Raw genomic sequence first — 16401 nt, 5'->3', positions numbered from 1 at the left:
GGGAGGTTGGGCAGGCTTGCAGCTGTGGTACAAGTGACACAGCCGGCCAGTGTTAATCCCAGAGGATCCTTCCCTGTCATTTCTTCTAGAAAGCAGTTCTAGACTACATTATTACTGTTCTGCTTTAATCAGGGCAAAATTGGAGAGAGTCAGAGAAAAACATTTACTGGTGTTGCTAAAAGCAGAATTTTGAATGTGGACTGTAGAATTGGAATGTAGAATTGTGGACTACCTAGTTGCCAGAGACATATAGCATCCCAAACACAACATTACATTGAATATTTCTGTTATATTTCCCACTTGCATCCTATGCAATGTAGTCATACCTCTGTTTTCTGAAATTTACACTTTCTCCCATCCTTGAGCAGCTGCTACCTATTCTCAGCAGGATTGCATTGGATGCTGCTTAATGTTTGACTTTAAACACAACTGTATAATTGCATTTACTGCTAATGAACTGTAGGGATTTTCTAATTCTATTATGACTGTCAAAGAACAAGTTTAAAACTTCTAAGTTCCACAACAGAAATCCAGCTATGTAAATTCTGAAACCTGTCAAAAAAGCGTCTCACCTCTTTGTGGTGGTTTTACTCGGGTGGGCGGCCGAGCTCCACCACAACCACTGTCTCACCCCTCCTCCTCAAACAGGAACGGGAAGAAAATATGATGAAAAGGGCTCAAGGGTTGAGATAAGGACAAGGAGATCACACAGTAATTATCGTGACAGGCAAAACAGACTCAGCATAGGGAGATAGTAAGATTTATTACCTATTACTGATAAGCTAAAGAAGTAAGAGACAAATGAAAGAAACCAAAAGCACCTTCCCTGCCCATCCACCCCCTTCCACTTCCTCCCCCCAAGCAGCGCAGAGGAGCAGGGGTTATGGTCAGTCTATAGCGCTTCTTCTCTGCCGCTCCTTCTCGGTCACTCTCATCCCCTGTGCTTTGGGGTCCGTCCCACGGGATGCAGTCCTTGCTGAGCTGATCCAGCATGGGCTTCCCACAGGCAGCAAACTGCTCCAACCTGGGTTCCCCACATGCAGCAGCTCCTGCCAGGTCACCTGCTCCTGCGTGGGCTCCTCTCCACAGGCTACAGGTCCGGCCTGGAATCTGCTCCGGCAGGGGTCTTCCATAGGCCTCAACCTCCATTGGTGCAGGGCCACCTGTTGCACCATGGTCTCCTCCATGGGCTGCAACGTGGAACCCTGCTCCACCATGGTACTCCATGGGCTGCAGGGGGACATCCTGCTTCACCATGGCCCTCACCACAGGCCACAGGGAAACTTGTGCTCTGGCTCCCGGAGCATCTCTGTCCCCTCCTTCTTCACTGACCTTGGTGCCTCACTCCTCTCACTCTCCCAGCTGCTGTGTGTCGCAGCGTTTTTTTTCGCTGTCTTAAATATGCTCTTACAGAGGTGCAAACAACATCGCTTATTGGCTCTGGGGCAACTTCTAGATCCTTCTCACAGAAGCCACCCCTATGGACCCCTGCTACTAAAACCTTGTCACGTAAACCCACTACACTCTTCCAGTAGCAAGATATGGTTTTGAAGAAGTATTCTCACTTTGAACACCAGGTTTCATATGTGAGTGACACTTCATTAAGTGCTAATTTATGTAAAAATAAAATAAAATAAAATAAAATAAAATAAAATAAAATAAAATAAAATAAAATAAAATAAAATAAAATAAAATAAAATAAAATAATAAATAAAATAAAATAAAGCTTCTTCCAAAGGGTTCTGTTTAAAGGGCTCAGAAAGATTCTTCTATTGCTGAAGCAATGGGCAAGAACTGGGTGGCACAGAGAACTTCCCACAACTATTCTGTCTTCAGACTGGAGGGCATTTTCCATCTGCTTTTATTTTGTTAAAAATAGCATTTTTATTTTTAACATTTTAAAAATTGAAATTTAATTTTGACATTAATCCCAAGAGGAACATGAAGCATATTTGTATTTTCAAGTCTATCATTCTATTTTGCAACCCAGGGAACCAGAAGCTTTTTCCAGTGAGAACTCTCATGCAGTAACATCCCAAGAGATGATGAGTGAGGAAGACAAGCAGACTCTGTAAGACTCAAGACTCTTTAACAGCAATTTTTGGTATGCAACACTTTGCTCAGAGACAAATAGCAGCAGTCTTGTGCTTCAGGCAGCAGTACCATGAATGTTTTATCTGAGAATTTATTTAATAAATTAATTAATCTACCACAATTTATTGTCTCCAGTGAAAACAAACTGCTAAAGAAAGCTGTTGCCTGAAAAATCCTCTCTCTCAAAACAAAACAATAAAAGCAAACAAGCAAACAAACAAACAAAGAAAAAAACAAACAACAACAACAACAACAACAAAACACCACCAATAACAACACAAAACAACTATTGTGGTCTTGGCAACCCCAATGTTTCTAACAAATTTCAGTGTTTCAGTCAAAAACTGAAGTGGACAGAACCCATGGACAAAATCCGAGGATATGTTGTGGTGGAAATCGCCTCTTCCCAGCACTACACCTCATATGTTATTTTTCAGTGGGACAGCATACACTCAGAAAGTATCTTAGCTGAATTGATTTACAAATATTTATTCACTGTATGTAACCTAGAAAGAAAATGGACAGAACACAGAAAATGATTCAACCCAGTATTAAATATGGGATTTTGTGAGCAATTCCAAAGACCCCCACTCTGTGAATTCACGCCTGTGAGTTGTGTTCAACTCTGTGCTGATATATAGTGATGCTATGATAGTATCACTACAGCAGAGGAGGTTACCTACTTAGGTCTAAGAAAGCCACGGAACTTCAGGTATTACTATACAAAAAATTTCCTGCCTCAGGAACGTGTTGGCTGGATTTATAACTGATGCATCTGAAAGCAGCCACTGGACATTTATGATAGTACAAAATATAACATTGCAAACACAAATAACTAATTTATATAACAAAAAAATTTAAACTAATTTTGAACAGTCCACTGTAAGGATGGACAGAACAATAAAATGGAAGTCCACTGGCCTGTCTTACCTTTGTGGGAGAGCTTTTTGGTATTATTCTAAATTATGAATAGAACAAACATGCTGATCTAGCTGAGCCAGGCCGCTGAGATTTATTTAAATCTTTTGTCCCACTCTTGTTAATATGCAGGATAAACTCTTGGTTTTGTTGTTGTTTGCTGATGGCACAATTTCCATGGATTCTAGTCTGATCAGAATTTAATCTCAATAGTTAGGGTTCTGATGAACTGTCTGTGGAGGTTCACAAACATTAATTTGTTTCTTTATTAGTAATTCAAACATTTCAAATTAACCATCCCTGACTGAAAAGATAAAAATGCTCCAGTTCTTAACTGATTGGAAAAAAAAAAATCATGTTTATTTGGCTCTTTGAAGAATTTCACTCTAAGAGCATTTAAGGTACTTCATTCTGATTCCAAGTTTTCAAATATAATTACTTAATGTGAAATTAAAAAAAAAATAAAAAAATATCCAACCCAAATAAATCAAGGGGATACATTTTGAATGGATCAAGAATGGCTGTTTTTCAGCTGAAGATATATTTGCTTTCCAGGAAAAAAAATCTATCAACTAATAATTGAACATTCTTGAGATGCTGGATCTGATAAAAACTGACAGGAAAGTGTTTTGTGTAAAAAGTTTAATCAGACTTAGCCAGGATATAATTAACAATATGTATGTTAGATTATAGTTCTTGGATAAGATTTGGCATTTATGTATTTTTTAATTCTTCAATATCCTTTTTTTCTGCCTTTTTCTTAGAACATTTTGCTACGGATAAAAATCGCGTTGACAGAACAAATTTAACCCTTTTTGCATGAGTTTGTTTTTATTAATCTATATTATGAGGTAAAATTAAGACTTATGCCTGTTACACAATATGGATAGTTTTGTGGGTGATACTTTGTTTTGGTAAGTCTTTGGTTATCCTCATTATACACATTTTATTTTTTCAGCTAAGAGAGACCTACCACAATGATTTTGTGGCAAAATCTATCTTAGTAGAGACCAGCAGAATATTCTGAGAGTCATAATTTTAAAGACATCATGCAGACTTAATATATGTCAGTTCATCTCCTTATATCAATAAGCAGGGCTTTTCTAATCCAAAAGAAGAAATTAATCCATGGTATAGTTTGGTGGATCCAGACAGGATTAAAAATATATCATAAGACTTGAGCTCTGTATAGGTGGCAGGGAATTTAACTGAGTCTGTGCAGGCCAGTTGCACAGTTTTTGCTGCAAATATACTCATTTTGGATCTCAGTAAAATCTAATTCAGTAAAAAACACCTCAGAAATGAGGTGAACTGTACCGAAAAGTGCTCCACATAACCGATAAGTTTTGCATACAGTTTATATATATATTTTTTGCAGTCTGTTTTCTTAAGCCCTGAGGAAACAGCAGACTGGCAGGAATCTGAGAGCTGTGAAACCTGGGACAAGATGTTTTGTAACTGCAACTTGACTTGCAACCTCAGCTTGGTGAAGAAAACACAGAGACCTGCTGACTAAACAATCACAAATCTGTTAAACTTTACCTGGAAATACTGAGTGAATAAATATAACTAGACCCTTGGTAGGCCTGGTTTATTAAATATATATATAGATATATATATATATATTTAACATATATATATGTTAAACCATTTTTCCCCAACCTTTTTATTTTGGAATAATGTCTTCAATATATTGAGTACAAATATGTTTTTTAACATGGATCATGTCCATAAACTTTCAATCCAGTCTTGCTTTCTTACATACATATTTATCCATTCCTCATTAATCCTACTTGTCAGGAATGAAATGAATACCCTAGATTCCTTTTGTGGAGTTTGTGCATATTGATACTTTGCAGAATCTCATTACATGCAGTACATCTGCTTTCAGGGGATAAAAGAAGATCCCTGCATTTTTATTGAAAAGGAAATGAGCATAACAATTTGATGCATTCATTTTCACAATATATTTCTTTGTGAGGATTATTTACAAATACACCAACCATGTGGACATTTTGTAAAGCATGAACAAAAATTGTTCAACTGGATTTCAATATTGCCATTTGATTCATTGTTACTACCAAATGAAAGAATCAGTATTTTGGAAAGATTTCTTATCATGTATCAGCTGTCATAATAAAATAGTAAAAAAAAAAAAAAAAAAAAAAAAACAAAAACAAATCAAAACTTAACTAACCAAGAAACTCCACAAAACTCTAAAGAAGTAGATTCTCTCAAAGTCTCAATTAATGTTTTTAATCAGAAGGGAAAAAATAGTGTTACATTTCTCACTCCTTTAATGCCTTAATTTTATTTGAAAAAGGACCCTTCCCCCCCCCCTCTTTTTCTTTTGGAGGATAAATGGCCCTGACACTTAATAAAGATAGCATCTCATCATCACCATTTGCAATAGGGGAGACTGGAAACCTAAATTTTTTGCTTAACCCATTATTCAGTTTTGTGTATCATGACTTAATGGGACATCATAGGATACTTTGGTTTAGAAGGGACATTAAAGATTACCTATTTCCAACCCCCTGCCATGGGAAGGAACACCTCCCACTGGACTAGGTTGCTCAGAGCCTCATCCAGTCTGGCTTTGAACACTTCCAGGGATGAGGCATCCACAGCTTATCTGGGCAACTCTTTCCAATGCTTCACCACTGTTTGAGTGAAGAATTTCCTCCTAATCTAAATCTTCCTTCTTTTAATTTAAAACCATTTCCTCTTGTCATTACTTGCCCAAGCAAAAAGTTGTTCTCCCTCTTTTTTATAAGCCTCCTTTAAGTACTGAAAAGCTGCAATGAGCGTTCTCCAGGCTGAACATCCCCAGCTCTCTCAGCCTTGGAGAGGTGCTCCAGTCTTCTAATAATTTTCATGGCCCTCCTCTGGACCTGCTCTAAAAGATCATCATTCTTTGACACAAATGCATCTCCTGTTGTAACATGGTCTATATTTTATGTGATAAATAAAGGGGGGCTAGGAGGAAAGAGTCAGGTGGCCTAAAGCATAAAGAGAATAGGTGAATACTGGATGTTGGAGCAGAATTTGCTGTCTAACTTGTACATATTTACATCATAAAAACATCTACTTATGAGCATTTACATTGTAAAAACATCTATTTATCTAGGCTCTCCTTAAGATCAGTGGTAGAAAATGGCTTCATGTGGTAAATAGATAGACATTTCCCTACAGAATAAGCCTAAATACCTAAATGTCTAAGTTGTAAACTTCTAAAGGTAAGTGAAAATTACTTCCCTCCCATCTACTGTTCTTAAAAGCCCAAGGATGATACTTCTCTACCTCCAAAAATATCTTTCCTCAGCCAATATCATTTGACAAAGCAGATAGTTTGGTAAAGGATTAGGCAGAAGACTGTGATGTTTTTTGAAAAGTCCATCAGAAAGAAAGTTTTAAGAGAAATTGCAGATTTAACACAATATCTTTTTTTTTTTTCCACTTACATTGAAATCAATTTTGCTTACATGACACTGTGTTTAATGAATATACTTCCTGGAGCTTTCAGCTTGCAAAAATGTGTGGCTTAAATTTCTCAGATCTTTGTTACAGTGTAATCTAAATACTTCCATAGTGTCAGAATTTTCGCAGAACATCTTATAGAGAAGTTTGCCAAGTAAACTTCCTGACTCTAAACCAGTAGTTATACAATCCAAAAGTGCTTTGTATCCCAATCAAAGTGAAAAATTTTGGGTTAAGAGTCTGTGTTAAAGTAGAGTTTGCTCTGCCCATACTTCTTGGAAATATTAAGGAAGAAAATCCTCAAACCATTAGAATTTACTGTTGCTTACATCATAGTTATTTCAAAACTGGGTACAAATTAGCAAGCTCAAATCTATCCACCATTTAAGCTCATAATGCAGGTACAGGATGCATAACACATTTCAATAGTGGAAGTAGCTTCCTTGCATCTAGCAAAGGAGAGTGATCTATTGCAGATTTTTTTTTTTTAAACTAAGTTTTTAGGTCTGGATCAAAGGAATTTTACAAGCTATAAAAGTCACAAACATCATTACTGAAGTGCCACAATACAAAAGTAGAAGGCATTTGTTATGCATCATGATGTAGGTAAACCAAAGGCCGGTGACAACTATGAATTACTAAAGTAATGTAACCAAAAACAGCATAAAGTAGTATTTTGTGGCACTGTGATGGCATAGCCAGACGCAATGAATGAGCATCTTACATTAGTATGAGTGATGTAATTTTTGAAGGGGATATTAATTTTATGTTCCAAGAATGATCATGTTTAATAAAATGAAGCAATCTACTTAGCCTAACTCTTCTACATCTGGCGGTAATAGATGCCTAAAGGCAGTGCAAAACAAGGTAAACATGGAATGGTATTTCCCCATTCTTTTTTTTCAAAGGTCCAGTGAGTTGTATCTCAAAAGCTTTTCTGGAGTTAGAGGTAATATCCCCTTCCTTAGTGAAAATTGGCATTAATGCATTTGACTAAAAACTCAGCTATCAGGATAGCAATGTTCTCTGACTATAAAGACTGAGCGTTAGCCATCTGGCAGTCCTACAGTGCCCATTTGCTACCCCTTATGCTGTCGCAGGGATGCCCAAAACAGTGAGGCTGGTGTTCATGGAGTAAGGCATATGAGTTTCCCTCCCAGAGGTGTACTAATTGCCAGATCTGTCATTCTGGGAGTAGGGAAATATTCTGCACTGCCGTTATGACTCCAAACAAACAAACTACAGAAACTGCACAGTTTCTGTCCTGAAGTCATACCACTTTTTTCCCCAAACCAATACTGCAACACTTCAACACTTGCATAGAACAGAGCAGTAGCATCTAATGATTTAACTTCTCATATTCCAGAGATTGTATTTGTCTGGGTTTTAGCAAGCTAGCCCACCACTTTAAGAGTAAATGAGGTGAATATGACCCTGCTTTCTCTGGTTAATTACTCCAGTAACCAATCAGTTTCCCAAGTGATCATGAACAGAAATGTTATGACAAAACTGAAGGAAAGGAAAAACATGTAAATCTTGTGTGGTCCATATCACAATTGGTAATTCATACATCGATACCACATACAAAACAAAATAAATAAATAAATCATAAACTACAGGTAAAATTGAATCAAACACCTAACTGTCCTGTCCAGTGACAGGACACAAAGTGACTGCTCATTGAAGACTGAAGAACTGATGTGTAGAAATGATTGTCAAAGCATGTCCTGGCAGATGCCATCACAGCTCAAACTGTTACATATCATATAGAGGATGCATGTAAGCAGAAAGTAGTTATAAAAGACTAGATTTTGTCTAGAATGCTGGCTTAAGCCTCTTCATGAATAGAGGAGAACAAATAAGGAATGGTAATTTTTTTGTCTTGAACAATCTTGGCCACTTGTAAATGATGTCATTACAGACATATTTTTCCTTCAAAAGTTGTGCAAACAAACCCTTGCTAATCTAGAAATATGTGAATGGCAAATGACGGAAGCCAAAAATGTATAGGAACCAACTAGTCACTCAGAAAATGAGCAAGTGAGCATATGATAGCTGAGCATCCTTCCCATATACCCACCATCAGGAATTACAACCATGTTCCTCAATTTGAACCAGAATGGTTTAGATGGGCAGTGAGAAACAGATGAGTTAAAACAGCAGATGTACATATTATTGAACATAAGAAAATCATCACTTGGATATTATATCTTTAGTTATTCATAGCTGGGTCTTACAGAGCTCATATGCAAATTACTTTCTTCCTTTCATATATTTTTGGATATTTGTTATTTCTTGCTACATTAGCCCCTTGTTTTTGCCATATTCACGGTATTGTGATTATGTAGAATATTATCACAACATTTTTTATATTCTATCCAAAAAAAAAAAAAAAAAAACACAACAAAACAAACAAACAAACCAAACCAAACCAAAACAACAAAAAAACAGAAATGTGGAAATATGAATTTTGCAAGCAATAAGAACAAGTGAAAATAGTGTGGCTGACAAACACTGTGTGGAAGTGGGTTGGGAAGGTGCTGTCACTAATCTGTTTAACTTTGTATTGTATAATGTCAGTGTTTCAGCATCAGTTGATGATTATTTCTCCCAGTATTCTTTTTCCATTGCTCTGAAGCCCCTTTGTATTTATTTTTCAGTTTAGTATGACTAAACTAGTATGGCTCATTTTTGCCATATGAATTTGATTGGGCTCCTTCCTGCCATTTCTAACTAAACCACATAAGAACAGGTATTATACATGTATGTCCCTTCATTGTTTGTCCCTCCTGTGGTGAATGTATTTGAGTGCACTGAGTTTTATTTAGTAAAAAATCTTCAAGTCTATATCTTCAAGTAAGTTCTTCTCCAGCATGTGAAGTAGCAACACATTACCTCACTTGATGGGAAGGCTGATGGTGCATCTCACAATGGAGTAAAGCCTCCAGGTCCTCAGCTGGAGCTGTTTAAGGTAGCACACCCAACCTGCACGCAACACAACATTCTTTCCCTAAATCACTTTTCCCTGACTTCCAGATAAATTGGGCCAATCATCTGCAGCAAGAACACAGAAAGATAAAGTTGCAAACCAGTGACAATATAGGAAATGCAGGCCTACTTGCAGGAGTCTGAAGGGATATTCTTTGATAATTGGCAGATATATAGTATCAACAGACAAAATGGCACTTCTGAGTGCAAAAGCAATCTCAACAGGTTGTCAGTTGAAACTGCATCATGTTTCCTCTGTAACACTGATTCTCTCATACCTTAGAATTACAGTGGAAAAATAAAAACAAAAGCAAAACCGCAGCATCTTATATTTTAGAGGGTGGAACCCCCTCAAAGAATTAAAGGTTTAAAGCCCTCTTTCTACTCTACTCTACTCTACTCTACTCTACTCTACTCTACTCTACTCTACTCTACTCTACTCTAATCTTGAAGTCACTGGATAAGATGGTGCAGCCAGGACTAGTACAGAATCTTCTTCTAGCAAAAGAAACAGAATTGCAAAATGGAATAGAATTTCAGAAGGGATTATTTTCTTTCTTAGAGAACTGCTAACAAGAGATTTAGAGTAGAAACTAATTTACGATAAAGGAACATAATGCACATACACAATTCAGAGAAAACATAAATAAGACATCATTTGTGGTTAACTAAGAAAAGACAGACATCCTTGACAGATAAAGTGTTCTGAGTTATTATTTTTAATACTGCAGGATGAAATCAGTGGGATATCAAAGATTATAGATTCCATCCTGTCGACAGCATTGCAAAACTAATACCCATTATGTTAGAATCTCTAAATGGTAAAGCTGAGATAGCAGTGAGACATATACTGCAGCCACTCCACAGCTAGTCTGTGTTTATAACAAATCTCTTCTATTGCTATTTTCCATCAAAAACACAAAAAGTGAATAATGCATTACCTGCTTCTCAAAGGAGGCAGGAAATTGGTAGTATTATGTTGGGTAGATAACTTATAACTTTTACAACAGGGAGCCTCCTCTCCCAAAATCATAAAATAATATCCCTGTGTATGATACTGGTTTGAGAACTAGAGTAACTACTGGTGTTGTCCCTTAAAGTGATATAATTAAACCTGACTGCTACACTGACAGGGCTGAGGAAGACTTCTAGAATTCACCTGATTAAAATTATCATTCTTTCCTTGTTATTAGAAGTTTTGCAACTTCAACTTAAAGAGATCACTGAAATTTAAAAGAGAAGGAAACAGTCTTGCAATAGTTGCGAACTGCATCGTTTTCATGACAGTATGTGATTATGTCAAGATAAACAATTGTTCTGTACAGGCACATTTATTTGCCAGACAAGGTTAAATGTTAATAATAGTTTTTGAATTTTTAAGAACTTCTTTTTGTTAAAGCTCTAATTTATTAATCACTATTTATGATACTTGTTTAGCCTTTTACTTGTTTATCCTTGGTAGAGCTAGACATCAGATCTCCAAGATGAGTACCACATATTGATCCTGTAAAGTATTCATGTAAAAGGACTCAATATATCACATTCTAAAGTTCTATGATAACATTAAATGACAAATCAAGATGCTCTGAACCGCTGGAGCAGCACACAGAAGTTAACATAGTGTCTTGAGTGAACATATAACCGATAATGAAAACCTGTTATATTCTTCATTAAATGGACACAGAGTAATTGAAAGTATTTTATTTCTTTGTGTGCATAATGACAGAAGGTAGATACAGGAAGAACTCTGATTTTGATCTCAATTATACTGATTTCATAATGATGTCCTGTTGATTTCACAGCATCACAGAACGGCTGAGGTAAGAAGGCACTTCTGAGTCCATCTGGTCCAACCCCAACTCAAGCAGGGACACCCAGAGAAGGCTGCCCAGGACCATGTCCAGGTGGTTTTTGGAGATCTCTGAGCAGCTTGTGCCAGGGCTTTGTCACTCTGCCAGTGTAGAAGTGCTGCCTGGTGCTCAGAGGGAATCTCCTGTGTTCCAGTTTGTGCCCATTGCCTCTTTCCCCAGCATTGGGAACCAGTGACAAGAACCTGGCTCTGTCCTCTTTGCACCCTCCCTTCAGGTGTTTATAGACATCGATGAGATCACCCCTGAGCCTCCTCTTCTCCAGGTGGAAGAGTCCCAGCTTTCTCAGCCTCTCCTCATAGGAGAGATGCTCCAGTCCCTTCATCATCTTAGTGGCCCTCCACTGGGTTTTCTCCATTAGCTCTAGGTCTCTCTGGTACTGGGGGGCTCAGAGACGAACACAGAACTACAGGTGCAGCCTCACCAATGCTGTGTAGAGAGAAATAATTGACATGTTAGTGATGGCTAAAGCAGCCAATGGTACCATTAGTCTTCTTACCAGAAAGGGCACATTGATGACTCATGTTCAACAATGTCCACCAGGACCCCCAGGGCCTTCTCTGCAGAGCTGCTTTCCAGCTTGGCCCCCACTATGTCCTGGTGCCTGGGGTTGTTCCTCTCCAGGGGCAGGACTCTGCACTTCTTGAGCTTCATGAGAGTTTTGTCAACCTACCTCTCCAGTTTGTCAAGGTCCCTCTGGAGGGCAGAATGGCCCTCTGGTGAGTCAGCCATTCCCTCCAGTTTTGTGTCATCTGTAAATTTGTCAGATTACTCTTCCTTTCATAGTGTACATGAACTCTTGAGCAACATCCCTTTACATACACATTCTTTTTGGAAGGTTGATACTTTTCTACTTCCTTGGAAACTAGCAAGATATTTTCCACTTAATTCTATCTAGGTTTGACTTCAAACATCCTCCTACTCACTTAAAATACAGAAGGAGTATCTTATTATCTGTAATGGAAATAGGGGCTTGATGACTTGTAGTGTTCTTTGTCTTTGAGCAGCATGCCTCAGACTACTAGGCTGGAAACACAGTGTTTATGCAAAACCCACAGAATTATGTGTAATAAAACTGCAGTGGATTTAATGACAATATTTCACTTGCATTGACTTTTATAATGTAGATACAGTATAGGTGGGCGTTAGTGCATGTTTCAAATTTTTAAAACTAATTGACAACAATTAATTACACCATGTAAATTGAGGCAAATGTAGCATGACAGACCTTATGTGAAAATGATTTGAGAAGAACTGTATTTTTTGACAGAAAAAAAATAGGATAATGTCTGAGTGGGATCCTGTAAGTCATGTGTATCTGATCCTGTAAGTACATGTGTATGTGAGGGAGGTGGGAGCATCCCTGGCAGTCCCCTGGCAGATAAGGATGCTCCTAGGAATCTCTGTTCCACTCACACTAGAGTCCTCAGTATAATTGTACAGGTAGGAACACATCCTTAGTAAATTATTTCCTTCTCATTCCAGACCTCACTTCTCGCCCCTCTCTCTTACAGTTCCTCAGTATCTCCTGTCCCTGAACACCCCAGAGTCTCCTTTGGCACGGCATTTTGGACAGCTTTTGAAACATTCTTTTACTCTTCTGTGATCCAATGCTGGTGCTCTCATTTGGGTGACAATAGCTGCTAGCCATCTGAGCCTACCTCCTCTCTGAGATCTCCTTGCAGGAAAAAGGCCAAGCTGCCATTTCTAAGTGATTATAATTTGTAAATAAATCAACTGCACTTCGGTTTCAAAAATGTATCCATGCAGCATTCAGTGGGAAGAGAAGGAGTACAGAAGTGACAATGCTAGGGAAGATTTTTAGAGATAGAGAAGATTTCTTCATGGCACTAGATTCTGTCCTCACCCACATTTAGACAAAGGCAGAGATGAACTGTGATAAGAATTAGAAGTTGAAAATATTTTTTTGTTTGTTTCTTTTGCTTTATTTTGTTTTGTTTTCATAGAGTGAACAAAACTACTGAGTAGCAATGGGTGGGTTTCCTGGCCTTTTAAAAGCAAATCTTGAGTCCTATGTTGTGCAACAGGAAGGAACTCCAGCAGGCAGCTTACACATCTTTCACACCTCAAACAATCCAGTGTTCCTTTGCTGTTGAGCATACTCCTATTTTTTTTCCAGAAGATGCTCTCACCCACAGGAGTAACACTGCTTAGCCATGGCACCATTTCACTGAATTGTTCCTTTCCTGTTTATACAAGTGTATCTTTGATAGTATTCCCTGTTCAGAACAGAAAGAGCCAGGAAACTATGACTGTGGTGCATGCTGGACTACCTCTGTTAGTACAATCTAAGCTCACATAAGAATTTGGTTAAACTTAAGCATCCATGCATCATTCTATGAATCCTTTAAAATTTCCTGGTTACAAGTACAGGTTGGTGTCACTTCCTTTTGTTCCCAAATAGGTTTATATTAGTCTGCAAGGGAAAAATAGAGTTGCACCTATATTTTGCTGTATGGAGATAACCTTTGTATGATTTTTTTTTTAGTGAGGCTGAATCATGGTGTTGTTGTGTTCCACGTAGGTTCTTTAGCAGCTTTCATTGCCATGGTACCCAAGTGACTTCCAGTAGTGCTTTTAAGCAATGTGCCTGTCACTTGTCATGTGGGTTCACTCCGTCTCTCATCCTCTCCCTGTATAGAGAACAGGAGCTTTCAGTTTCTGTTTTTCATCTTTCTGAGCAAAATATCTGTCACTATACTTTATTGAGTGAATGATGATGGAATAGTTTGTAATGTGCTATCTGTAATAAAAACAATTAAGCCAGCTCTAAACTAACTCTTCCATTTCACACTAAACACATCACTGCTTTTTATCCAGGGAGACAGATTATTTTCAGATTATGTAATAAAAAAGATGAACATAGTTAAGTGAAGAAATACTTTTTGTGTGTGTGTGTGTGTGTATCATTACTCAAGGTTACAGATTTTTTATTTCAAAGGAACAAAAAGTTAATATGTGTACAAGTCGGGTAATGATTCAGAACAAACAGATCTTCTGCCTAGTTCTGTATTCAGTCTGATTTAAAATATACGTCTGGATCAGAAGGACTGCAGTGAGGATATGATAACTTTTTCTAGAACACGTACAGCAATTTCATTGTAATTCAATTTGCAGTTTAAATGTCTTACAAAACACTGCATAAACATAAATAATGGGCATTTTTTAAAATATATCATATGTTGTTTATCTTTGCAACAGAAACACCAAGTCATTAGCAAAGACAGAATAATGTATAAATAAGATTGTGTTGTTGGAAAGACCTTCAAGTGTAATGAACAGTTAAAATCATACTTTCTGATAGGAATCTCTTTTCTTCTCTTTCACTGCAGGAAAGAACCGTTTTTTTGCTTCTTCATCCCAGCATCTTGCCATCAAGAATAATTCTCTGTAACCTCATAAGCTTCCAGATACTTGCAGAATGGCTCATCAACCCTAGACTCAAACATGGGGATAGATTCAAGTTCAGTCCTTCTATATCCCGAACTGTTCAGACACAAAGGCATCCAAAGGACCATAAGTACAATAGGAAATGTCACCTTTGGCCAGGGTTTCCATCATTTTGGGTCTTTTGTAAAACCCACTGACATCAGAAGATGTATGCTGGTTGACTGTCAGTAAGCAGCACAAAAGATGTTGGTGTAGGCTTCCCTGCTGAAGTTGTTTGATATTCTCATGGCTTGTCAGCTCTGCGGTGTGCATGAATAAAAGCACCTTATTGTTTTCTTTCACTTTTCATCAGTACCATGAAGGTGGTATGATCTGAAAGAAACCATAAGAGACATTGCTGTGATTCATGAGTGTGTCTTCAGAATTTCTGGAAGATTTGGGATAGATTAAAATATAAGAGTGCTTGGGGTGATAAGTGCTTACAAGGCTGAAATGTGAATGAAGACCAATGAAGGCTTTGGATCAAGGAAACAGCTGAGAAAATGTGAGCTGAAAGCTGAGAGAGATGTAAAAGTATCATGGTGAAAATGGGCATTAATCCTAGGGGCAAACATCAGTAAGCAGATCTTTGAAGGAAGCAGCAGAAGAAAACAGAGAAAGGTATGAGCAGGCTCTCAAATCACAGGTTCTGATAACCTACCAGAAAAATAGGATTGTATAAAGTTTGAGGAAGAAGGAAACAGAGGTTGTGCAAGGAAGAACAGTGATAAAAAAAAAAAAAAAAAAATAAACATAGATCTGGTTTGAGACACCAATCTAGTATCAAACAGAGCAGTTGAAATAAAAAATATCTGTAAAAATATCTGTATTGGTATTTTGGGAATTTACAAAAAAGACCTAGGAAAAACACTTTATGAGAGAGCAGGAAAGGGGAAATAAAACTTCCATGAACAAGAGCAGTGGAACATATGAGAATCTTCCCATCACAAAGTACTCAGTTACTGGCCAACAATTTTCCTACAGTAAAAATGTGAAATATTATCAACAGCATATTTCTCAAATGCAGAGCATGCCCATAGCTCTGTATCTCTTTTTATAGTCATATGAAACAAGAATTAGTATGAGAACTATAAAATACACATGAGAGCATTGCTACTAAATCTCCTACTTAAAATATTCTTAACCAGAAAAAAAAAAAAAAAAAAGTTTATCAAAGAAAGGAAGGCTTGTAGAGCCCATTAGAGTTTAAGAGCAGTACCTATGAGACCAAAAGAAACTTCAGAAACTTAGAGCAACTGTGGAATTGCCTTTAACTGTGGGTATTTCAGAGCCTGGTCATTACCATGGACAAAATATTGCAACTTCAGTGAGCTCTGGATCTCCCTGTGCATCTCCTCCTCTTGCACTTCAGTAGGTGAGATGAGTCAGTGGCTCAGGGAGTCATCAAAACTAAGACTTGGCAAAGAGCAGCAGGCAGCATGGGCTGTGTCAGCCAGCACATACATGTATATCTTGTACAGGATTGTGTGGGGTTAGTTGCCTGGCTAGCTGCTCAGATGACCACTAGTCGGTGAAGGTGTGTGTGCTCGAGGAGATAGGGACATATACTATACAAATACTAGCAATGGTTTTGAGATGAGAG

Source organism: Aythya marila (genome assembly GCF_965140915.1).
Source record: "Aythya marila genome assembly, chromosome: 1".
Taxonomy (NCBI): domain Eukaryota; kingdom Metazoa; phylum Chordata; class Aves; order Anseriformes; family Anatidae; genus Aythya; species Aythya marila.
Note: the sequence above shows the minus strand (reverse complement) of the source record.